The following is a 26,936-nucleotide window of genomic DNA, read 5'->3' on the forward strand; positions in this document are numbered from 1 at the left end:
CAAATATCATTCTAAACCAGAGAGGGTTGAGGAGATTAGAAGAGTTGTCTTCCAAGAGGATCTGCACGTGAAAGACAAAATGTCAGGGCTCAAGAGGAGCAAGGACATGATAGAGTGGAACCACAGGTTGTGGCTGAGCCTGAGCCACCTATTGTGCATAGATCTGGACGTGTCACGCGACCTCCTGATAGGTTTGTTCCATCTATGAACTATGTCATGTTGACTGATTGCAATGAGCCTTCATGTTACAAGGAATCAGTGCAAATGAAGGACTCCAGGAATTGGCAATTGACCATGCAGTCAGAGATGACAGCTCTGCATAAAAACAAGACATGGAAGCTAGTTAAATTACCACAGGGCAAAAAGGCTCTACCTTGTAAATGGGTTTACAGGTATAAGATCACCGCTCATGATAGTCAGCCAAAGTACAAAGCAAGGCTTGTTGCCAAGGGCTTTAAGCAAGAACAAGGCATTGAATATGATGAAGTCTTCTCTCTAGTGGTCAAGATGACTACATTGAGATGCTTTCTTTCATTGGTTGCCATATTAGATTTGGTGTTGCACCAAATGGATGTCAAGACAGCGTTCTTGCATGGTGATTTAGATGTGAAAATTTACATGCAGCAGCCTGAAGGGTTTGTTGAGAAAGGAAAGGAAGATTGGGTATGCCAGTTGTTAAAGAGTCTTTATGGCTTAAAACAATCACCGAGGGCATGGTATAAATTCCACAAGTTTATGCTTTCTCAAGGCTACAAACATAGTGAGTTCGATCACTTTCTATATACAAAGAAGGCTAAGGATGGTAGTTGGTTGATCCTTATTTTGTATGTGGATGACATGCTGATTGCTGGCAAGCACTTGGAAGAAATTTCAGCTTTGAAGTAAAAGATGGCATTATTGTTTGACATGAAAGACATGGGTGAGGCAAGTCATATACTTGGTATGCGCATTGAAAGAGACAGATCAAAGAAGTTGATTTGGTTGTCTCAAAAAAAGTATATTGACAAGGTTTTGCAACGTTTCAATATGGAGAAGGGAAAGGCATTGAGTGCTCCATTGCCACCATATGTGAAACTTAGCAAACAAGATTGTCCTGTGTCTGAGGAAGAACAGGCTGAAATGGATAAGATTCCATATGCGTCTGCAATGGGTATTTTGATGTATGCAATGATTGCTACTCGCCCAGACATTGCATTTGCAGTGGGAGTAGTAAGTCGATACATGTCAAACCCAAGCAAGAAACATTGGGAGGCAGTGAAAGGAATATTGAGATACCTGAAAGCTACAAAGAGTATGCGTATATGCTATGGGAGTTAGGAGCTAAGTGTAAAGGGTTTTACAGACTCAGATTATGTAGGTGACTTAGACAACCGAAGGTCTACGTCAGGGTATGTCTTTACATTGGCTGGTGGAGAAGTATCATGGCGTTCTAGATTACAAGATTGTGTTACTCAGTCTACTACAGAGGCTGAAAATGTTGCAGCATCAGAGGCATGCAAAGAATAAATTTGGCTTAATCGACTAGTAACAGATTTGGGAATCAAAGAAGAGATGCTTGTGTTATATTGTGATAGTCAAAGTGCTATACAATTGGCTCGCAATCCAGTTTATCACTCAAAGACAAAGCATGTGGATGTGAAGTATCATTTCATCAGGGAAATGCTCAAGGATAAGCACCTTCAGCTTGTCAAAGTTCACACCATAGAAAATCCTGCTCATCTACTTACAAAAGGACTTCCCTCAGAGAGCTTTGCGCATTTTCGCAAGCATTTAGGTGTAGGATAGTACATCACTTCTCTACATCTCTTGTATATTAGCTTGTATAGTAGCTTCTCTCACACTTAAAGTACCACATTGGACTTTAAGTGAGAGGTTGTTGGGGCATAAAGCCCAATGTGGTTTCCCAGGTAGGTGGGCGGGCCGCCAGGTATGTAAACATATTCTTTTGTAAAAACCTAATAAGAACTCACTATGCTCTACACATTACAACAGAGCGAGTTCACCATATCGTCATGGTCTTCTTCTCGCACTCTCTCTCGCGTCGCACTTCCGCTCGTACTCCTTCAAGAGAGAGATTGAAAATATCTAGATATTTGTTGGATGGAACTAGATGCTTATTGGACCCCTCTTTAGCCCAACCAATAGCATTCAAGCACACCATCTGGTTAAGCATAGGGGGAGTTTGACATGTGTCCCATGTGCCCTTTGAGAAAAGGGGTGCCCTTTTGGGTGAGTGGAAGGTTAAATCAAAGATTCCCCTAACTTTGGGACTTTCATGCATAGGAATCTTCTCAACCACCATCCTCATTAAGTTTGTAGGGTCTCTTTTTGACTCAAGCACCTTACCCCCCCCCCCCCCCCCCCCCCCCATGGGAAGCTTCTCAAGCACCTTCCTCATTAAGTTTGTAGGGTCTCTTTTTGACTCAAGCACCTTACCCCCCATGCATGGGAAGCTTCTCAAGCACCTTCCTCGTTAAGTATGACAAGCACCTCAATTACCTTAGTCATCAAGCACCTCAAACACCTTAGTCATCAAGCACAACAAGCACCTTAGTCATCAAGCACGACAAGCACCTCAAGCTTAGGCCAGGTTCCCACCTCAAGCACGCCTAAGGTCAAAGGACTTTTAACACTAACCATTGGAGGTCTTTAATGAAGCTAGCCCTAAGGTCTTTTAAGCTCCATTAGATGCGCGTTTCTCTTTGATAGACTACGTCCTTTTGGACCCGTATTGAGATACAACCATCTCTCCTTTTGGTCCCCTACTAAGATAAGTCTAGAAGCACTTATTGCACATTTCTCTTTGGTAGACCATCTCCTTTTGGACCCATATTGAGATGCAACCATCTCTCCTTTTGGTCACGTGCTGTGATAGGTATAGAAGCACATGTCTCTATTCTTATCTTGTTCTTGTTTATCCTCCCACATTAAATGATCAGTTTAATATAAGAAAATCATTTGGGCAAGCTAGATATTAGATTTTATGACATTACCTCTCTCTTGAAATCACAGTCGTCCTCGACTATGAGGTAGAGAAGATAAAGCCTAGTATCTTTGATTTTTGGAGGGTCGGCAACTATTTCTTCTTTTGATGGTGCTCCTTTGTAAGGCTTATGTAGGTTCTCATGGAAAACATTGTGCATGAGCCAATGGTTGGGCAACTTCAACTGATAAGCCATCTCATTCACTAGCTTAAGAATTTTAAGGACCATATTATCTTTTTGCTATTTTAGCATCATACTCTCAGTGGTCCGTAGGACTCTTGCCTGTAGTATGCCATAGACGAGCCTTCAGAAACTTTAGCAAGACCCAATCATTTTACTTAAAGGCTAAGGCTCTTCTGTGCTTATTAGTAGTAGCCCTTTTTGCCTGTGCTTTGAGATGGATATGACCTCTTTAATCTTTGGAAAATATTCTTGTGAGTCTCGGCTATATTCATGAGCAGTAGCGAAGATCTTCTCATGTACTTTAAGTAGTAAGGGACTTTTGGATCTTCACTCTTTAACTTCGAAAGGTGATTTCCCCATAGAAGTATGTACAATGTCATTGTACAAATACTCTATAAGAGGTAGGTACTTCTCCCATTGAGAACATTGATCTACTCCCATACATAGTCTTTTAGTAGATTCAAGAATCGTTAGATTAGTTATTTCACTTTGGTCATCCGTTTGTGGATGATAGGCTGAAAGAGAAATTTAATCTACTTCCTAGATTCCAACAGAGACCCTTCTAGGAAATATTGGTCATTCTAGGATCTTTGTTCGACACTATGGATGTTGAAAATCCATGATGCTTGAAAATTTGAGATCTGAAGAGGGTTGGCATTTAATGTGCCTTAATAGTCTTTTTGACAGGCATAGAGTGTGTTTTCTTGTTAAGCCTGTCGACTTAAACAATCCAAGTTACTTCCCTCGATCAAATTTTAACTTTGGTTATACCACGCATTTTGAAACATACTCTTGTATGTTTACTTTTCATGGTAGAACAAAAGAAATACATTTCTACTCCTTGAAGAGTAGATTATGGATTCCCTCTTTGCGCCGCATAAGGAGAAGTATGGGATTCATACATGACTTTCTTATTGTATGGGTGAGTAACACATAGCCTATTTCCGTTTGGAAGATAACCATCCTTCAAGGTGAATGGTTCTTTTTTTTTCCCTATTGCAAAGGCCATAATTACGTACTTAAAGTTTCAATCAGTAGCATACTCATCTATCATAAAAGATAGATCATTGTGAGTTTCTATAGACACCACATTTACCCTTGGTCGTTGTGAAAGTGCATCAACCAGCCCGAGCAAGATTTCTCGAGCGAAATAAAACCCGAGCGAATATCTAAATGGCATCTACCCATGTTGTGCTATATATGCTATAGATGTTCTGCTTACATTTTATTCCATGTCTTGAACATGTATTTGATTCAAGATTTGTAGAGAGGGTATGAATAAGAGCCATCAAAAGATTCCCAGGGTTGCATATGCAAGATGGATGATATCTTCAACATGATCATCTATGAAAAGGTTCCAATGAGGCACAATAGTGGAAGTCAAGTGGTATGTATTAAAGAGAAAACTAAAAAAGATAAGGTTATTAATCATTAAAATGGTCCTACATATGCCACAGTGAATGCAGAAAGATCTATCAAAAAGTGCTTGAGTCATTTTATCATTAATGGGGATCCAAGAGAAGCATTATAGCAATGCAGTCCCCACAAATAGCCATGCATCAAGAATTATGCAAAGATATAAAATGTGTTAGAGTCTCCCACAAGTTGGACAAATGAAAATCTCTTCCTGGCAATAACTATGCGAGGAGTTATTATTATAATGAAGCAAAATAGAATCAGATTATGGCATAACAAGTGCATAACATGTCAATGAAACCTATGGAAAAGGTACCTACAACTCATCAGTCATCAACCAAGAGAAATGTTGACAAACAAAGGGGGGCTAGGAGCTATCTCTAGCCCCTCGCACAAACATGAGGAAAACAGTATCTAGCTTGGAGATTGTCTTGAAGAAAACCAGTAAAATCTTAAAAATTTTAGTATAACTACCATCAAATCCTTCCAATTTTACCTATAAACCATAAGAATTACTAAGTGTGCCCATCGTGTGTCTTTATTTTCTTTCGTTTAGGGAGGAGATGTAGACACTTTATGCAAGCCGGAGGTAATTTATCCCAGAGTTGTCCACAGTACTTTGGTATACAATAGGGTGATGTGATTAAGAGTAATTATTTGGGCATGTGATTTGGAGTAATTCTCCAAATCACACGTGATGAGTAATAATTCTCCATAGTAAATACCACGTGGGGTTTCAACTCATGCAATTTAAAAAATACTCAAAAACTTGATTCTAGTAACTGAGAATCATGAGCTATAGGCTCAATAGAGAGAGGATATTGATGACACTACTAACGAGAGAGAGGATGACGATGAATGGAGATGGTGGACCCTAAGGATGGGTTGCTCCCTTGCATCATCATCTGCATGCTATGACTACCTATCACTGACACGGGGTTGTCCGCCCCTCCCGTGTTGGAATAAATAAATAAATTAATCCATCCTCATGTCTCATGATACCAAAATGCATGAGCACCCCTTCAAATCACGCCTTCTTGCATTCTATTTAAATCACCCCTAAGTAACCAAAATCAATCAATACAAACCCGTCTACCAACTAATTGTGAGAATCTCTCTCTCTCTCTCTCTCTCTCTCTATCTCTCTCTCTCTATCTCTCTCTCCACTTCCTCTATCTTATTCTCTATTTGATATCTCTCTGTATGTGTGTACGACAACCTAATGATTCTTCTATGAGTTTTTGCAGTGAGAGGCCACCCGTCCTTTCACTTCTACATGGTATCATTTGTCGGGTAGTGCCCCTGCTATCTCATTACCATGGAGTAGGTTGTGATGGAATTGATGAAGAAGCAACCTACATTAGCAAGAAATTTCTTGCAAGCCTTGGCGAATGTCCCTCTCTCACTAAATCATGCCCCTACAAACTATAAGGAGTAACGTGTGTAGATGAAAATAGAATCTGCAAAGCATTGCAAGCCCCTCATGATACTCCCTTCAATGATGACGTGTTTGCCCCTATCCAAACACCCAACAAGGCTTCATTCTTCTTGCTCAAGCCTTTACCCTTTGCCTTGCGGATGCTCCTGTTGCACTTGTTGCTCAGGAAAAGGTGCATGCGATGATCTATTTGATGATGTGTTTGCTCCTATCCAAACACCCAACAAGGCCTCATTCTTCTTGCTCAAGCCTTTACCCTTTGCCTTGCGGATGCTCCTGTTGCTCTTGTTGCTCGGGAAAAGGTGCATGAGATGATCTATTTTTCAAATGACACGGAGGAATGTGAATGCAAATGAATCCATTTCTTCTATTGCTAACTAACTAAGCAACATTCCTTATGTGGGTGCACATTTGACTAAACCAATGGCTTCAAACCTGCCCTGATCATGGAACAGGTACCTTGTGAGGTAGGCCCTATGCCTCCGCGGACATTCTTGCTTCTTTAATTGGCACCACGGTGGTATTGCCTCTTCCAAATGTTGTAGTGCTTATCTAGAAAATCTTGAGGATGGAAAAATTATGGTGAACCACTTGTCCCTCCAATTAGAATCGATCCTACCCATGATGTCCTCGAGGTGTTTCTCTCTCTAAGTTAAGAACTATTTTAAGTAGATTATGATGCCCACTCTGATGCCATCCAAAATGATGTTGATGCTTTTATTGAATAATTTATTGATGTACTTGTGGAACCCCATAGTTCGCATCTAATTGTTGATGAAGCCAAACCTGTTCGTTTTTGCAAAGAGGAAGATGCCATTGTTTTGGGAGGTTCTACTTTTATTCATTTCTTCATCAGATGTCTCAGAATACAATTCTCTCCTTCCAAGGAGTACTTTCTTATCCTCCCTCTCCTACCATTTAAAAATGATAGCAACATATTCGATAATGACCCAGGCAAGCAGGCAAAAACTCCAATCCTCAACAATAAAAATAATATTACTACTGCGGCACCTCGACTTTGCACCTGCACCTTGACACCCAATCCCCCCCCCCCGCGGCGTCCCCCTCCCTCCAGGCGCAGGGGGTGGAGTCACGCACCCCTGTTGAGATTTGCTAAGGACATGCGCCCCATCTCTCTAGCACTCAGCACTCTCCCTTGCATGTGGCCATCTCGCCAACTTATTCTCTCCACCGCTCCCTGTGACGCTTTTAGGCTAATGATTTCTCCTATATTTCCATGCTCCCAGTCGCATAGCTTACTACTCTTATCTAATGGCAGCTCTCGTCCTCCTTTTCCTGTCCTCGGGCATCTGCTCACGATTCAATACATGTGAAAGCTATTCAGTATGACTCTGTCAACGCTACAGAGTTGCAGGCTCTATTACTTGGGAGCGTGGATTGCTTCCTTGATTGCTTGGTACTGCTCAGGATCTCAAGCTCCAAGGCTTTCCTTGCTCCGCTTCCCCCGAGATTCAGTGTCGCCCGAAATTCCCCTTAATTGATTGCTCGGAGTCTACTGCCCACTCCGTGACTAGCGCTTGCACTCGAATTGCCTCTCACAGAGAGTGTGTGTGTATCCCAAGTCTGCTCCTCCTTTTCACTGCTCAAATCGCTAGCACTAGCAGTGCTGCCTGTATACACACTGGTGCTCGAAACATCTTCTGAGTGTGTGTGTATGCGCGCGTGCATGTGCGTGGGTGGGTGCACCACACAACCATACACATTCCCCCTCCCCTACAGCTTCAATGCTCAATTCCCAAGCTCGTTGCATCCCCGACTCTGCCCCTGCTTGGCCTCAAGTTCTGCTTGCTACCCAAATACACTCTGTGTGTCTGTGTGTGTGTGTAACCAACACACAAGCCATTGATTGCCTACTCAATTGCTACAAGATGCACATAGTGTAATGCTTCTCCATTGCTTTGCTTTCTACACAGAGTATACACTGGCCGAGATTTAACCTGCTCTCTGAAGCTCTGGAGAGATCCCTTTCTTGCTGAGATTCCTTGATTCTCCGTCTGATTGCCTGATAACTCTGTAATGAGGACAGGTGACCTAGCCAAATTTTAAGGCTGGTCCTAAGGTCCTTGCAACAGGAAATGAGCTGCTACGCTCGTCCTTGGCATATGACAAATTGAGAATAGAATCACCTACGAAAGAGGAGTGCCCCCACCACATCGATACCGCAGCAAACTCCAAAATCTCCCTGCACCAAGGACCGCACGCCGGCGCGCACTCACAAGTCCAGTGTAAAATGTAGTTTTTCCAAAAGGGAAAATACGAAGATACCCCTCTAATTTTGTGGAAATTCTCAAAATATACAACAAGTTTTAGATGTTTTCTCATTATGAGAAAAACGGCCATTTTCCCATCATCTTTCTCACTACATCGAGCTAAGTGAGAAAAATTAAGCTAAAAACATTCAGTCCTGAAAAATTACGAAATGATAAATATTTAGTATTAAAAGAAGGGATAGTGGAATATATTAACCATTATAAGTATGAAAATCACTTTTTCTCACTTAAGCAACGACGGCGCCGTCGTTGCTTAAGTGAGAATATTCTCAAGAATATATTTTTTCCCCCACTTTAAAGTGATAAAAGAAGCGTGAAAATTGGTTGTCGCAGTTTAAAGCGTGAAAGTCAGAATTAGTGGGTGATTTTCTTACGTGAGAAAACTTCTAAAACTTGTTTCAAAATTTCCCAAAATACCCTTGTATGTATTTTGGTTGGATTGCTCAAGATTTTATAAGTTTAATTCCTTTTGACAATTAATATCTATTTTTGAGTCCTTAACATGTCATTTTATAAATTACCTGTGGCAAAAAAGACATAAATGAAGCAATTTATCTCCAAAACCTACATAATCGACTTAAATTCTATTTTAAGCATCTTGTATTAATAGACAATTAGTCTTCTTATGAAAAGCTTAAAAAATATATCATTGGAGAAATTTAATCTCACAACCGGGGTATTTTGGGAATTTTGGAAAATTTGAAGAGCAATTTTGGCAAAAAAGGCAATTATACTTTTAAAAAATGAAGCAATTCATCTCCAAAACCTACATAATCGACTTAAATTCTACTTTAAGCATCTTGTATTAATAGACAATAGTCTTCTTATGAAAAGCTTTAAAAAATATATCATTGGAGAAATTTAATCTCACAACTGGGGTATTTTGGGAATTTTGGAAAATTTGAAGAGCATTTTGGGAATTTATGACAAAATATTGGAGGTATTCTTGGAATTCTTGGAAGTCGAGGGGTATTTTGGGAATTTCCACAAATTAAAGAGGTTTTTTGGTTACTCTTTATTTTCAAAATTTGACAAACCTACGTATGAATAATACTAAAAGAAAATTGACTAAATTTGCAGGTTTTTACACTATATTAGATGTGAGTTGGGCCCATTGTAGTGGGAGGAGTGGGGAAAAAAAAAAGAGCCTCGTCACGCCATAAGCTAAGGCACCATAAGTTAGCATTTAATAAACCCTTTCAGCACCTTCAACTTACAACTTCCTATGGGAAACTCGGCTCAGCAACAACGCAATATCTAAATTAGGTTACTTGGTCTACCATAACCCGTCCCCTACTCTAGCTCAGTGCTTGCACATTTGATACGCATCAAGAATTTCCTAAATGTGGAATTCTTCCAGGGCCCATAGTGCATGTTGCAGGCACTGTATGCTCTAGAAGCACTGATCTTTTTGGTGTGTGAAAGCTCGTGAACTGCGCTTATAGCCACTATAGTTGCCAGATCCCCTAGGTGGGATGAGGCTCTAAGATCCCAGGTCACACCACCTCTCTTCTTTAATAAAGGAGATTCTTAAGGGTTGAATGAGGGCCATGTGCCAACTTTTGATTTGCAGAGTGCATCCTGCAAGCGAGGAGGGGAAAGCCCTCCCAAAAATATAACATATTCCCTACCTTTTTTCTTAGTTCTAGAAGGTGTAAAATTTCCATTCAAAATTTTTGCCATGCTTTTCTCCTTTTCTGCAATTAGAAGGTGGACTTCCCCCACTCACCTTGGGTGGCCCTGGTCCTTACACTATATTTCTTCAAAATTTGTAGGTTTTCTCACCCTCAAATTTAAAATTTAGAGGTAAATCTCAAAATCTATAGGAGGGATTGCACTAAACTTAGGTTTTTTTAAAGCACTAAAGTGTGTGAATGAAGCAATGGACCTGATATGCAAGACCTTGCCCAAAGATTATTAAATCAATCATCTTGTACCTACACTACTAGAAATTTGATTGATCTCACTCATTCCTCCATGGCATAAATGGATTTGCAAAGTCGAGAGATGAAGAGGTCAAATATAGGGGAGAAAAATGTGAAGAAGAAGAGGCTAATATTATTTGTGGATGCAAGTGTGGTACTAGAGGAGGATAGCCATAGGTGTGAGTTTGTTAAGATAATTGAACCAATTGGTGGGAGAGGGTATGCATTTCCACATAGAATTAAATAGAATATTGGCTGAAGGTAAAGGTTGAAAAGATGGTATGGACAATTAGAAGAATTGAACGAGGACATAAGATGCATGTTTTTGGACTCTACAAAATTGAATAGATAGATGTGGATGATTCATTCATGTTTCTTACATGATATTTAGCATGGGGTTATAGCACCATGTTGTTGGGGTCACAACAAATACATAGCATCTAGGTCAAACCGTGGGGGGTCATGAAGGGTTATGTTTGGTTCTACAATATAAGCAACATGCACACCTGGAAAGATTGTTAAGGGGCAAGATCAAAGATAACCAAAAAAATTTAGATTAGAGTTGATTTGGGCAACTACACTACCATTGAGTTAATTAAAGATGTTATTTTTATGTGCAATGAGACACATGTTTTCTAGTTTGGCATAGAGGGATCAAGGGAAAAGGAAGTTACATACTCTATGATGTTGTCTAATTTTCCACGATGTACTTGCAAAGACTTTCAAAAGAGAGATTCCAAGAGGTTGCCTTATGTGCCATGCAAGCATATCTACTATGCGTTTCTCCAAATATTAGTTTTGAACTCTCAAGCCCATGAGGACATGCTCCAAGCACCCTTCACCAAGATGGAGCTCTTTCAAACCTTGGGTGGAGCACGAACAAATGTATAGCATACTTTAAGTGTCTCAGGTTGTAAGAGTTTTACATTGTAGGATATTTTGTTGTCGGCTATAGTCGATCTAAGATGTGGCCTAAAGTGTTTATAGACGTATATAAGCACAAGTTTTTGGAATTAGTTTTATAATGAGGTTCTTGGATTTAGTGTTAATGCTTGCTAGCACATTTTTCATATGTCTTTGTGACTATGTATCAAGGTGCATGTGAACACATTAAAGTCAGAGTATGGTTCTTTGGTTTGAGACTATTTGAGAGGAAACATATTTACTTTGCTACACTATCCTCTACAAAGTAGATATGGAGGTCTTGATCTAGTCTTTCTCATTGTATGTGCTCGCTCGCTTTCTTGTTCGCTCGGAAGTACTTGCTCGAGGACTGAGATTCCTCCATCACATTGGACCTCAAATAGCTTTGAGAGATCAAGTAGTGTGAGCACACGTTGAGAGACAAGCTTGTCAAAAGCTTCCTGCTATTTTGCAGTCCATGAATACTTAACGTTCTTTTTCTTCAAGTCATGTAATGGGCACACATACCTACAAAGCTTCGTACCTCCTGCAAATTCCTTAGATTAGGCCATCAATTTATTACCTCTAACTTTGTTACATCCATACGGGTGCCATCTTTAGAGATAATGTGGCCTAAGTATTGAATCTCTTGTAGGAAAAATTCCCTTTTCTTTTGATTAATGTGAAAATCTTATTCGCTCTCACAACTTGGAAGATTACCTGGAGGTCTTGCTGGTACTTCTCAAGAGATTTTGAATGGCCTGAAGAGTTTTGTCCATTATCAGTTTAAATGCATCTGGAGAATTTGTCAGGCCAAAACTTGTAAATTATCAAATAGATCTTCTACCCGCGGCACGGGAAACCTATTTTTTAAAGTAATCTTATTTAGTTCTCTATAGTCAACACACATGTGATATGGAGTCGTCTTTCTTTTGCACTAAAAGAAATGGTGAACAAAATGGAGAGGAGCTAGACCTCACCATCCCTTTTTCCACCAATTCATGCACTTGCCTCATGATGTCCTCTTGTTGAGCTTGTGAAACTCGATAAGGAGGCTTGTTAGGCGGTGGGCTTCCGGGTAGGAGATCAATTGCATGGTTATCATCTCTCATTTTAGAGGTAGCTCACTAAGGATGTCATTAATGAAAACATCTTGCAATCCATTTAGAAAATTAGACAACTCTAATTCCTCTTGATTGCCCTTATTACAGGGATATGATGTTCCCCAACTCATTGGAATCTATGTACATGCTCTTTTCCATGTGAGTGAAGTAGATTCTCCTTTCAAGGAAATTCATGTTGGAAGCCATGCAGTTAAACCATGGTGCCCCAACAATAACATTATCATGTTTGAGAGGGGAGATGAAGAAATCCTTTTTCTCCACATAGCTTTGGACATGAAGCCTGAATTCTCCAATTAAGGAAGTAACTGAGATTTCTTGTCCCTTGATAGCTCCATTGGCTTTCAATACATCTCCCTTCTTGTGGGCTTGTATGCCTAGCTTAGTGGTCAACTCCATGGATATGATGTTGTGAGTTGAAACAGGGTCAAACAAAAAAAAGGCATCATGCTCTTGCATATTTTCCCAAGCATAGGAAAGGAGAAATCCTTGGCAATGAGCATCCTCTTTTGGAGCTTCAAACATAGAGGCTCTAGGAGTCTCATTGCGGGAGAAGGACTATGGGTTAACCATTTCTTCTTGGGAGGAGTTGGCGATCGTTTAGTCCGCCTTCTTCATGGAGACACACCTTCAGAGGAATTTAGGGATTCATTACTTTCTTGATCTTTGGATTCCTCCTGTCTTATGGGAGAGAGTCTTCTTTTGGGGGTCTCATCAAGAGCCTCCTAATCTCTCTCTCCTCTTGGAGAGGAAAGGAAATCCTATAAGCACGAAGTTGTTGAGTAACTTTGGCTTGCAAAGTGCGGTTGCCCATAGCTTGTTGCAACCTAGTGACAAGATAATTAACAAACATGGGGGCATCATCATTAGCACCTTCATGTGCAAAATCAAAGTTATCAATTTTCATTCTACTCTCTTGGTTATTGTCAGCCATGTTAATTAAACTTATGTGTTTACTTAGTGTATGCTTTGGAAATTCAAAACCTTAGTTGCTACTCCTCTTAGCCTTTGAAAATAGGCACTTAAGTATCTACACCCACGGCTCGAATTGGTTAATTATAGAGAGTAATGGAGTAAGTATAACATAGCAAAGTTGCCAAGGGATAGCTCCTTTTAGACTTCTTATGGCTCAATAATGGTAAATCCATAGGCAAGTCTAAAAAGACTCCATTATTAAGACCAAAGCTCCCAAGGTGTGTACGATATCCCCCATAGTGGGCTCAACAAAACCGATCATAGATCCCAAACCCACTTACCCTAATATAATTAACAAAATTCAACCATTAATAGGATACTTAAGGACCTCTCTTCTTAATCAAGAAAAGAGAAACCAAATGCTCTGATACCAATGTAAAGGAAATGGCCTATGAACTTTGAGAGTAGTGCAATTAGGAAATTAGATGAAGAATTTTTGTGAGATTTCTTTGTGAGCGTAGCGGGTGAATTTAATTGATGGTAGCAACATAAACATGGTACTTTGTTAACTTGGCATGAACAATACTTTTGCAAGAGAGAGAGATTAGAGAAAAGACAACAATTGAGGATCGGATTCATACGGAGCCGGTCCCGCCTCCCGCCTCCAATAGGCATTTGTATTATAGTTCCTCCATCAAGAGAGACTTGATACAATACAATATTTGTGTTCCTTGTGACCTTGTTGATTCAATGAATATGGAAAGCTTTATGCATCACAAACATAACATAAACTTTGTAGAAAGCGTTAAATATCCCAAGCCTCAGTCCCAAGGCCTCAAACACCTTCAAAGGTGGAGAGAGCTAGCGGGGAATGAGGATAGGGAAGAGGAAGAAGAAACAATTCATAGGAGAAAGAAATAGTTTCTCACTTATAATCACTCTTCTTGCTAGCAAACATAATAGCATAGTAATGAAGATGGAGAATATGGAAATCTCAAGCATTGAAGCATGGCTCTTGGTTGTATTTGCATTCCATAGCCAAGAGTGGTGGTGTAGGCTCTCACTTCTAACAAGCTTGGAGAAGGAGGTGGAGTTCCTCAACTTTCACCAAGTGAGAATGCATCCACAAAATGAGTGTGTGGTGATGTATATCCTCCCAGCACCCTCCTTGCTTGCTTGGGGAGAGTTGTAGCTTTTAAAAAAGTTATTAGCTCATTGGACCCATCTCCCCCCTAGCCAATCACATGCAATATGCATTCAAGTACATGGGTAGTCTTTGGAAAAGTGTCATCCTTAACCCTTAGAGAGAGAGAGAGCTTGAAAATATCTAGATATTTGTTGGATGGAACTAGAAGCTCATTGGATCCCTCTTTAGCCCAACCAATAGCATTCAAGCACACCATGTGGTTAAGCATAGGGAGAGTCTAACATGTGTCCCATGTGCCCTTTGAGAAAAGGGATGCCCTATGGGTGAGTGGAAGGTTAAGTCAAAAATTTCCCTAACTTTGGGACTTTCATGCATAGGAAGCTTCTCAAGCACCTTCCTCATTAAGTTTGTAGGGTCTCTTTTTTACTGAAGCACCTTACCCGCCCATGCATGGGAAGCTTCTCAAGCACCTTCCTCATTAAGTTTGTAGGGTCTCTTTTTTACTCAAGCACCTTACCCACCATGCATGGGAAGCTCATCAAGAACCTTCCTCATTAAGTATGACAACCACCTCAAGTACCTTAGTCATCAAGAATGACAAGCACTTCAAACACCTTAGTCATCAAGCACGACAAGCACCTCAAGCACATTAGTCATCAAGCATGACAAGCACCTCAAACACCTTAGTCATCAGGCACCACAAGCACCTTAAGCACCTTAGTCATCAAGCACGACAAGCATCTCAAGCTTAGGTTGGGTTCCCACCTCAAGCTCAGGCCTAGCTTCCCTTGCCTAAGGTCAAAGGACTTTTAACACTAACCATTGGAGGTAGTTAATGAAGATGACCCTAAGGTATTTTAAGCTCCATTAGGTGCACGTTTCTCTTTGATAGACTTTCTCCTTTTGGTCCCCTGTTGATATGAGTCTAGAAGCACTTATTGCACATTGGTCTTTGGTAGACCATCTCCTTTTGGACCCGTATTGAGGTGCAACCATCTCTCGTTTTGGTCCCCTGCTGAGATAGGTCTAGAAGCACTTGTCTCTATTCTAATCTTGTTCTTGTTTATCCTCCCACATTCAATGATCAGTTTAATATGAAGAAATTATTTTGGCAAGCTAGATATTATATTTTATGACACAAAATCCTGAGAAAAAAGTTGGGTATTCAAGAAAATGAAGAGAGGAGAGACAACACATCTAAATTTAATAGAAGGGACAAATTAATCAGTAAAAGGCCAAATTAGTATTGAAAATTCCTATAAAGATTTGGACCTAGTGAAGAACTTTGTTGGTTAGGGACAACTCAACTATAGTGCCTTGGAAAGGGAGAATCTCCAATTACAGGGTTAGATTTCAAAGTTGCAGAAAGTGTCAAGGAGATCAGAGAAAAATGAAAACTTGATCAAGGACCTAGAGGAGTCTATTGAATATTTAAAGCAAGAATTGTAAAAGTCCAAAGGTTCTACTTTGTTTTAGCAATCGCAATTGTTCAGAAGAGAAAGTATTGCAACGATATTGTAGGAGTGGCAAGATAAATGGTTGTAGCGTTAAATAAGCAATTGAAGTTGTTGAAGTTTGATTATTTCAAGATCCAATCAAAGGACAACATTTTGTTGAGTAGAGTGTAGGCTTGCAAGGAGTTGGAGGGGAAGCTTAAGATATGTCTGAAGAAGACATCAATCTATATGGTTGGTGATTGTTAGTACAGGATTCAAAAGTATGTAAATCTGAGGTAAGGAAATGCGTTGCAGGGGTTTGGATGGACCTGAGAAAAAGATTGTTTTCTCAAGTGAATATTCATTTGCTGCTTCAAAGAAATTTTGAGGACTTATAATGGATTGAGATGGAAGAATAGAAGGAAAGAACTACTACAGAATATGCTCATGTGTTAGCATAAAATAAGGAGGTAGTTGGAATCATTTGCAGGTGGAACAAGAATTTTTCACTTTAGTAGAGACTACAAAGACACAAGAGTTCACTAAAAAAGGCAATGGGTGCAAGAAGTTCAAGATCATGTTGAAGTGATGCTTGAATAGTAATCTAAATCAAGAGATGTATTGCAAAAGTGGTTCAAGAAGTGATGGAAGAAAAAGTAGGAAATGTGTATTCTAAAGCCTTACATGATAAAGAAGTGAAAACTTTGGAGAAATTCAGCTTGAAGGGACAAAAAAGATGCAGGAAATGTGGAAATGTTAGAGTGTGATATTATCTAAGGGGTTCCATGAGGGAAGATATCAATTTCATCAATTGACATGATTGATTAGAAAAGTGTTTTTAATTTTTCAAGTGTTTGTTAGCAAGCCAGCACTACTAAACATGATGCAACATAGATTTTCTATCATCTTCAAGCAAAAGGAGACGTGGAGGATGAATTCAAGAAGAAACTCAAAAGGAAATGAAAATTATAGTGGAGTTGTTGGCAGTGGATATACTCAGGGGTTCCACCTTTCAAGAATACCTATAGGTGCATGTGCATTCAAGAGGTATTTTTAAAACCCCTCTTCATACACACAAACTTCATCATGAGTTAAAAGACCCCTTTTCCTTCATAAACCTGTAACTTTTTTACAATTTTCCATTTTTAAGTACATATAATCCTGTAACTCTTTGGTATATAAAAAATCTCTTTCGATGAATTCATGTGCTACACTTACACATGTTTAGGTGGATCCTTGGTGGATATACATATTTTAATTCTATCGGCTTACCCCATAGAAAATAAACAATGTACCCTAGTGTGCCTCATCTTTCATCAAGGTGTATGGAGTGGTGATAGAGCATTGAAAGTAGGTTTCATCAATGGGGTATGTAGAGATGAAAATTTGGAGTTGAAGATTGCTTCAATATCTTCTACAATTGTAGAGCCAATGCAAAAGTTTTAGATGCAGTACAAAGAATATTTGCTAACATCTTCCTAAAACCTCTAGACTTTTAGGACTTTCTACTAGGCAACTGCAAGGGACAGTATATAACTCTATGAAATACTTGAAGAGGGTTCATAATTTGGTACATTTGGATCAACAAAGATGTCGCTATATTTAACCACTCTTTTGCCTATTTGATTGATGGAGTCAAAGTTATCACTCTTCAAAAATCTCTCAAATAAGAGTAGTAGAGAGTAAAGATCCTCATACTCCACTTGCTATTAGAATTGAAATGAGGGATTCAATCTCATCGCGATGTGCTAGGCTATGTTTTGGTCTTCCCATACCCTACCTGTGGGACTTTCTACTTTCCTTTTTTGTTGATGTTAATTCATTTTCCATTCTTTCCAAAAAAAGTTCAAAGCCCTCACTGACTCATTCACTCTCACTCACTCTACTCTCTCTCTCTCTCTCTCTCTCTCTCTCTCTCTCTCTCTCTCTCACACACACACACACACACACACACACACACACACACACAAACACGCATGCGCTAAGATATTTGTGTCTATTGACTTTAGATAGCCTTTTTACTGTGTGGTGAAGCCTTTAGATGGAGCTTTTCATGTGATGAGGTCTAGGCTAGGGTAGCTATACTTTGAGGCCCATTAACATAGACATCCACTTGCCGCTCAAGGATGGCCACAGTGGTCTATATGAGATGTTTATAGAGAACTACCTCCTCCACACTAGAGGTAGTGATCAAATTTTGACTTCAACTTGGTAAGAAAGTTAGCAAAGCAGATGTGGGTGGCCGATCATTGGCTAGGTGGGATGTCTGGGTAGCCATTGTACAACAACTGGCCACCAACTACTGAGATCCTTTCAGACCAAGACAATATAGTCTAAAGATCTATTAAAGATAATAAGCCATTAATAATAGTGCAGCTATGATAAGGTACGGATTGTAATGTTGATTGTGAGAGGTCTCAAATAGAAGTAGGTAGGAGTTCAATTTTTTTGTGGTTTTCACTATATTGCAGTGCTTCTGACTGATAAAAAACATGTATATAGCTTCATAATGACATTCTAAACAGTAAAATGAAAAGAAAGGCATTCTAGAATGATGAGTCCAATTCATTTATTTATAGCTTCGTAGTACATACTATTATCTAATTCATATAAAAAGAAAAGTTTGCTGAGTCTCAAAATGAGAGCCTTTGAAAAACAAGAAATGAAAGAAGTTTTTGAATTCTTCATTTGAACAAGTAGGTGTAATCCATCTGTACTATGTATGAAGAAAACCAATCTTTTGATAGCCATGTGTCCATATGCACCCATTCTGGAAAGGTAAGGTAGTGAGAGAGAGGAGGAGAGCAATGAAGTTGAGGAGGTGCACTTTGTTTTGAATGGTTTGTGACCAATTGATCCAAACCTTACACTTGGATCAATTGCTAATTATTTTCACAATTTAAAAAGGATGATAATCCTCTTGATCTAGTAACAAATGGGCTTCCAAGGAGCACTGTTTCACTACTACATGCTTTGAACACAAGGTATGTTGTAGACTACCAAACATGAGTATTGGCAAAGCCCATTGCTGGACCACCTAGAATTGTAGAAGAGGATCTACAATCAATATTTCACAAGTTGCTATAGAACTTATTTCGTTTAGAAAATTGTGTTGGGGAAGATAAAAATCGATAACTATTTTCTTATTTGTCATTGCTTGTTGCAAGAGGGTTTTCAAAACATCATCTAGCAAGGATTTTCAATGGTTGGACATACACATGAACACACAATCGATATTTATTTTCTTATTTGTCATTGCTTGTGACAAGGGGTCTTTTCAAAACCATCCAATTTAGGGTTTTTAATGGTTGGACATACACATGAGGACACAATCAATATCTATTTTCTTACTTGTCATTGCTTGTTGCAAGAGGGGTTTTCAGAACCGTCAAACGAGGATTTTTATTAATGATTGGACATACACATGAGGACATAGATGGATGGTTTTCAAAACCATCTATCTAGGATTTTTAATGGTTGGACATATACATGAGAACATAAATGCTCTATTTAGTAATTTTTTAGAGAAGTTGAGATTTACACAAACCTATACTTTGCTGTATTTGATGGATACTTTAAGAACCACTTCATCATTTGATCTAGCTACATTATTTCTCACAAAGGCTCTTGATTTTAAGAAATATTGTGATGGCTACATTTGTGTTGTATATGACATAGTTATTGGTCACTCCAAACCACTTCAATTTGGGTTGTTTATGTCAAGAGAAAATACAATCGATGCAATATAAGTCCCATGTAAGTGTTTCAAACTGGAATGGTTTATCTTTGAGAAATAGATAGTGAAGGGAAACCAATGTTACCACAAGGTGATCAAGCATTGTTACCAAGTGCACATTATGTTAAGTCCCATGAGAAAGTGATTTTAGGACTAAAGAGTTACAAAATATTTTGATGGAATATAGGAAGTGGTTCAAGTGTGCCAAGGTACTATAGTCCCGTGGGTGACAAATTACTAGAGTAAGGTGATTGAATACATTGGAAAAGAGATCACAGTAGAAGCACTCTTGTATGAAAATATTTTGCCAAAAACTCAAGAAATTATCAACTACAAAGCATTGTGATAAATTTGTAGCAAGGAGAAGAAAGAGAAGAATGATCATTTCTATGGACCTTAATGAGATAGACCAACGAAAGAATTTGACTCTATGATTGATGTGCAAGGTGCTAACTTTGTAAATCTACTACCAAGTCACACAAAATAATATATATATCCTCTTTGTTCTACCATGGCTCGATTAGACATTGACAAAAAGCCTATATTACCAAAATATAGAAATATTTTTATTCAATATTGGGCACCTTGTGCTAGAATGAGTGGTATGATAGACGTTTAATCTTGCACTAATGGTTGGAAGGGTTTTTGGGCTATAAACTAGTAGGACCCGTAGGTGTGGAAAAATGTTGATGCAATTGTTTGGTCTTTAAGACCAAACAAGCAAGGAACATTTTCTAGACTTAAGATTGTCAAAAAGCATGCTCTAAAGATGACCCATGCACATCAACCATGTTTGAATCAAAGGTCTGATATGTCATCAAATAATGAATAGATTTATGGGAGTTTCTAGTCCTTGTTCTACTTAAAATCATAAACAAGATTGGTGGTTGTATATTTTTTGTTTTAATTAATTCATATTAGCCCTTCTAGTTTTACCTCATGTATTATTATAAAGATTAGTATTTATCAACACCTCAATATTCACCTTGTTTTTGAGAGTGATTGGACCTACCTTTCAAAATGAGACATTGAAAATTTTCTCTTTTTCTAGTTTTTTCAATTGTTTTTCATTTCAAATCGTGTTGGATTTTGCTTTCGTTTCATTTAATTGTTGTCACGGAAAGGGCCATAGACAAGAGGTTGCAAAATCAAGCAAACCACTCACCATCTAAATTTTCACAATCATGTTTTATATCTAATATGATCGTTGTTTTCAGTTTATTTTTTTTAATGTGTCTTTGATTTTGTAAGATTTTAGAGTCAATATAGAATATTATCTTTTACTTTATTTTGTTTATGTGGCTCCAATGGTTAATGAAGAGGTTGTGTGCTAATTGGTTTCTCTTTTTTTAGACTCAATGTATAATGAAACGGTGAAGAGGTTGTTTGCTAATTGGTCTCTCTTTGTCTTTCATTTATGTTATTGATGGGAGTCCATGGCTAATTGGTCTCTCTTTAAGGAGGAGAGGATACAAACTTTGATCCATTGGTAAGTTTATGGACTCTCTAGTTTTGTCACTAAGTCTTTAGAGTCAGTGTAGAATAGAACCTTCTAAATTATTTTGTTGATTTGATTCCAATGGTTAATAAAGAGGTTGTGTGCTTGTTGGTTTCTACTTGGTTTTCATTTAATTTGTTGATGGTACTCCACAATTCATGGAGAGGTTGTGTATGAATTGGTTTCTTTTTTAAGAAAGGATACAAAATTTGATTCATGGGTATGTGTATTTGCGTGCTAAAGCCTCAAGATCCGGTGAAGATTGTTTAATTCTAATTGATGAACATGTGTTCTACAAAGTGGCTTTCTAAAAGAAGCCTTAGAGGAGAGTTCAGCTAGCATACTTTCAATGTTTTCAAAGTGATGATTGAGACCTACCTGAAATGTTATTTCTCTTTAAATATATTAGATAGATCTTTTTATTTCACCTTTAATTTTGCATCCTCACAAGGCTTGACTTCTCTTGCACTCTATTCTTTTAGAATGCTAAAGTGAAGCTTCACCTGCATAATTCTACTAAATTTTTATAAATACACACATACATATATATATATATATATATACATACACACACACACACACACACACATATTAATGAGAAAACCATGAAAAATCACTCGCTCTATAAGAGACACATTTTCAAACAATGCTCCACCTTATATAATTGAGGCTAAACTTAACGTAATGATTTTATCACTTTCTTATTGTTTTAGAAAGCTACCGTCACCCTTTCACTTGTTTTTCCAAAGCTTCATTCATTGCATTTGTACATTGAAAAAGGATTTAACACTAGGTTGTGTGAACAAGAGCTACTCTTGTCAGTAATATATCGGTTCAATTTTGGATTCATTAGTTTTGAGGGAATCATATGAAGGTGCATTTGAAAAACTAAAGGAAAACAATTAGAGCAGGAAGGGAAAGGAAGGCTTTTGAGTAGATAATATCCTCTAAAATTATTATTTTTTAAGATCCATCTTCTAGGCAGAAAAATTTCTCAAAAGTTTTGATATCCTATGTAGATCCTAAAAACTTTCAAAGCACGTTGAACCTTTTTGGTATGCTAAAGGTCTTAGTAGCCAAAGGGTGAAGGTCATTCAAAATTATTTGGAAGACAAATGTCCCTAAGGGTCTTGTGAATAGAACGCAAAACTTTTGAATAGAAAACTATTATCCATAAGTGCATTTACTTTTTTTCTTGCATGCTTGAAAAAGACTTTAAAGATCTAAAGATTAAACAATATATTCATAGGAGTTTGATCCTATGATGTAAAGACGAGTGTTCAAGAAAGGTTAGGGCAAAAGACTTTCCCGAAAACTAAGTCAAGTATTGATAGATGGTCCTCTCATTTAAAGATTTTAAAAAATTCATTGAAAAAAGAAAGTTTTCTATGCTTATTAAATCTATCTTTTATTATAGTACGAAGCATTAAAATATTGTTTTGTTTTAATTTTTAATGTATCTTTTTATTTTACTCCCCTTTTTATTTTGTTTTGTCTCAAAATTATGAGGTGCAATGTGCACCATTTATCTTATTATTTAAGTAGGTCCCTTTGTAATATATAAACCATTTGCGAGTAGGGAGTACAACTAGAAGAAAATAAAAAAATGGCACATTAGTGGAGATCATGAGAAGATGCTTGAGGAGATTTAGAGGTAGATGATTGAGAAGGAGGAGGTAGGACATGTGGAGGCCATGCCTTGCAATAAGGGACCTCTCTCTCTCTCTCTCTCTCTCTCTCTCTCTCTCTCTCTCTCTCTCTCTCGTCGTAGAGCAGAGAAAGAGATGCACTTCATAAGGAATAGGCTAATAAAATTTATTCTTCTTCTCTTCTTGTTCTTCTCTCTCTCTCTCTCTCTCTCTCTCTCTCTCTCTCTCTCTCTCTCTCTCTCTCTCTAGCTCTTGCATCCTTCCTCGACATAGGCATAGTGGAGATGACATGGGGGAACGACGCTGTAGGTACAATTCCATGAATGGCGGAGGGAGCTTAGGTGCAAGCTCACAAGAAAGGAAAATTTACACGCTCGAAGCTACGTGTCAAGAGGTAAGAAAGTGCAGCAATAGACGGGAGAAGGTTTTGGTGAACAGAGCAGTAAGCGAGGGTAGAGGAAAACTTGAAGGCATCTTTCAGTTAATGTATTTTATTTTAAGCGAAGCAGTAAGAGCTACTTTTTAAAAATATGTACTATAATATATTTTACATTGAAACACAACAAAAATTTCATATGATTGTAGGCACTTACCCTCGTTTTTCCCCCCTTACCTTAGCAGGCCTTCGTGCCTCTTCACCTCGTTTCAAAAATGTGTGGATATGTATACAAAGCGAATCTATGGCATATACTATTTTTAGAAAAAACTACCGACCTTTTTAGATCTCAAAAACGTGTATACTATCAAATTTGAAAGCCAATTTTGTGGCTTCTTACTATTTTTTAATGCTCTACACTTTTTTGGGATAAATGGTATACTAGAATTTCCTCTATGTGATAGGACCTTAAGAATATCCTATCATCATGTTTTTTTTTTTTTAATAGTGCTAGCAAGTCAGCTTTTTATTTCACCAACATCGTGCATCAAACCGGGCACCTGGACCATCCTTTGCCTTGAGATACCACCAAGGGGGCTTAGTGGGGATTGGTGATGCAAGTCCAACCCTTTTCCAACTAAGCTAGGCCCCTTTGGTAAAAATGATCATGGTTTTGAAAATAATAAACAATCTTAGAGACAATTTAAAGAATGAGGTGCCAAGCCACTTAAGTGGTTCAAACCTGGTGTTAAACTTTTGAGAGCAAAGGATTAAAGAGTACATTCATAGGATTTTGATCCCAGTAGGCGGCCCCACTTTTGGTAAGCTAGTGCAATAAGTAGAATCTATCGAGATCCTGCATGAATTAATGAAGGTCCGAGATGCTGCATGGATTAATCAAGCTGCTGCGTGTCACCCAGCCTTTGCTGTCGTGGGACGCGTTGCAGCTAGGCTCGAGAGGCAGGCCTCTATTTTTTTGCAATGCGTTTTATTTTTGTGTTGTGCCTCACACCTGCTTGTCGCTGGAGTGCTCTGCGAGTCATCATCACACATACAGGTAAACAGCTCGACATCCTTGAGATTAAGTGCTTGGCTCTGTGTTTGGGTAGTGCATACGCCATCCTGTAGGTGTTGTAGCTGATAACGGAACGTATGATCATGCTGGGCTGTCTATTTACGGACTGCGCTATATTTGGGTGTGTCTACACGTACTGTTTAAGCTACTCTCTCTTTACACACTGCAGAGTATTGGTTTAGGTTCATGGACACACTACTGAAGTGAGCCTTTGTCTGAGAGCATGCTCGTTTTGTGCTTGTTGGTGGCGTCATAGTAGCTGGCTTTAGAATTCATTTAGGTCGATGGGCAGATTATTCAAGTCAGTACTTCTCTGACAGCATGGTTGTTTTGTGCTTGTTGGTGTGCTCACAGTAGGTGCGTTGAGAATGGCGAAGCTGAAGTCTGAGGCACAGGGAAAAGGGAAGAAACTTGGCACGAACACTCAGGGCTGTAATGTTGGGTCGTCGAAATTGAAGAAACCGGAGGCGAGAGTAATGGAAGTGAGTGTAACGATATCTGTTGGTGGTGGTGACGTAGATGTAGTCTTGCTGGGCTGCATGCAATCATTTCTTGAAAGAGAAACTTTAGCAGGACTATGTGCATTGGAGAGAGGGGGAGCACTGTTGCACCTTCACTTGCAAATGGTTATCCATATTTGGGAAACTTCATTGATCGCTGTCAATAGGAAGATAAAAGGATACTTGGGTTGGGCTAAGTCAGCACCTGCAAGGGCGATGGTTTTGTGTTGTGGCCTAAAGAAACACAAAATGCATACGTTTGAGGGAATGGTAGGGTACTGTTTAAAAGACCAAGATGAAGCACACTTTCAAAAAGTTGTTCACAATATAACCAGTGAAGATGTAAATGCCGGCGTAGAGCTATATAGCTTATATGGTGTTGATGAATTGAAGAACAGGGTTTGCCTAACTCCAACAAACATCTTTGATAGAGCACTAATGTATTGGAAATTCAAGCTTCGACATCCAGAAGGAAATGACTTTTTGTCCACACTGCACATAATGGTTAAGAGTGGCAATTATTACCCATCATCATGCTGGATAACTCCGTACCAAGGCCGTGGAATGCATCTTGCGAAGATGAGAGCATTGTGGAGGTGTATGATATACCCATCCACGACAACATATGAAGACATTTTGAATGTATTTGTTAGTGATGATCCCTATTTGAATAGTAAATCTCGTACTGAGTGGTTTAACTCCCGTTGGCAAGAAACACAAAGGTATGCTTCTCATAGTACAAGCACAATTATATTTCCTGTCAAGTTTTTGACAATGGCTACGTCTTTTGTAGTCCACCAACAATTGTAGTCAATGATTTTGATGTTGAACCGCCAATGAGAGATGCAGAAATAGGAGATGATTTTGTTCCACTTGTACACCGTGTTGACGTAACGACAATTGCATAGTCTGGTCTGTTTGCTAGCAAGAAGATTCTTAGTTTTGAATCTAACCAAAAAATGTAAGCTGATCATGATTTGTTTTTGTTGCAATGTTCAGATGGATGAAGAAGACGAAAGCCGGATGGTTCAGCTAAGCGAAACACAACCTGATGAGTCTTTTGCTATGGTGGAAAATACACGTATTGATAGGATAGAGGATGCTCTTGCTACAATTTTGAAAGAATTACTTGGAGATGAAAGAAGGAACACGCGTCAGCTACGGCTAGAAATTATTGAGGCGATACGAACTTCGAGAAACACGATCGAAGAGTATGCAATCAATGTTGTAGATGTGCAAGTAACAAAGCTCGAAGAACAAATTTACTCATTGGGCAAAGAACTAATCTCTTTGAAAGCGCAAGTTAACTGGCTTAACGCAATACTATCTAGGTTTTTGAATATTTTGAATCGTACCCAGAATACATGACGGATTACTATCCTAAGCTGTGGTGCTCTCTAATAATGTAAATGCCAAAAATTATGTATATGTTTTGATCTTTTTGCCTGTACAAAAATCTCTACCTACTTTTGTTATAGAACAAATAGAGATCCCTTTTGTGCCAATAGTCTGTCGACAGCTGAATCATACCCAGAATACATGACGGATTACTATCCGAAGCCGTGGTGCTCTCTAATAATGTAAATGCCAGAAATTCTGTATATGTTTTGATCTTTTTGCCTCTACAAAAATCTCTACTTACTTCTGTTATAGAATGAACAGTCATCCCTTTTGTGCCAATAGTCTGTCTATACAATCTACAAAAGGTTCAGCTGGTCTTACTGTCTTTGTCATGTCTGTGATGAGTACCGACAGACTCGCTATACACTGCATACTTGGTCTGACGTCTTCTGTTATACGCTGCCTGCTTGGTGCGTCGATCTCCGCCTGGGAAATCTCATGCGCACGAGGCAGCATCCACCAGGAGTTCTTTTTTGGTTGTGCAGGCAAAAAATACACGTCAGCGGCATCTGCGTTGATTCGGTTTAATGCGCACATCGACCCAGTAGTACCCAATAGTACTCGATTTTGATCCCATTATGTGAAGCATTGAATCATTAAACTTTTTCTTATTATTTTAACTTTTAGATCATCTTTTCCTTCATTTCATTAATTGTTTTATTATTCCATATACTTATCAAATCTATCTTTTCTTATGAGAGCATTAAAATATTATTATTTTTAGTTTGTCAATGTGCCTCATTAGTTTACTAGTTTTTATATTACTTCGTTTCATCTTATCTTGTTTTGAAATACTGATGTACAATGTGAACCTTTCACTTATTGTCCCTTTGTAATATATATAACCTTCTGACTATGTATATGTAATTGATAATACAATTTCATATTGTAACACAATTAAAATGTAATGTGATTGTAAGCACTCATTTAGACTTACTCTCC

The 26,936-nt window shown here is 38.6% G+C and overlaps 1 pseudogene; it reads left to right on the plus strand.

Annotated features, from left to right (window-relative positions):
• Positions 1 to 20,931: 20,931 nt before the first annotated feature.
• LOC147433150 (uncharacterized) lies at positions 20,932 to 25,501 on the plus strand (annotated as a pseudogene).
• Positions 25,502 to 26,936: the final 1,435 nt, after the last annotated feature.

Source organism: Adiantum capillus-veneris, chromosome 20 (genome assembly GCF_014529385.1).
Source record: "Adiantum capillus-veneris isolate H3 chromosome 20, ASM1452938v2, whole genome shotgun sequence".
Lineage (NCBI taxonomy): Eukaryota > Viridiplantae > Streptophyta > Polypodiopsida > Polypodiales > Pteridaceae > Adiantum > Adiantum capillus-veneris.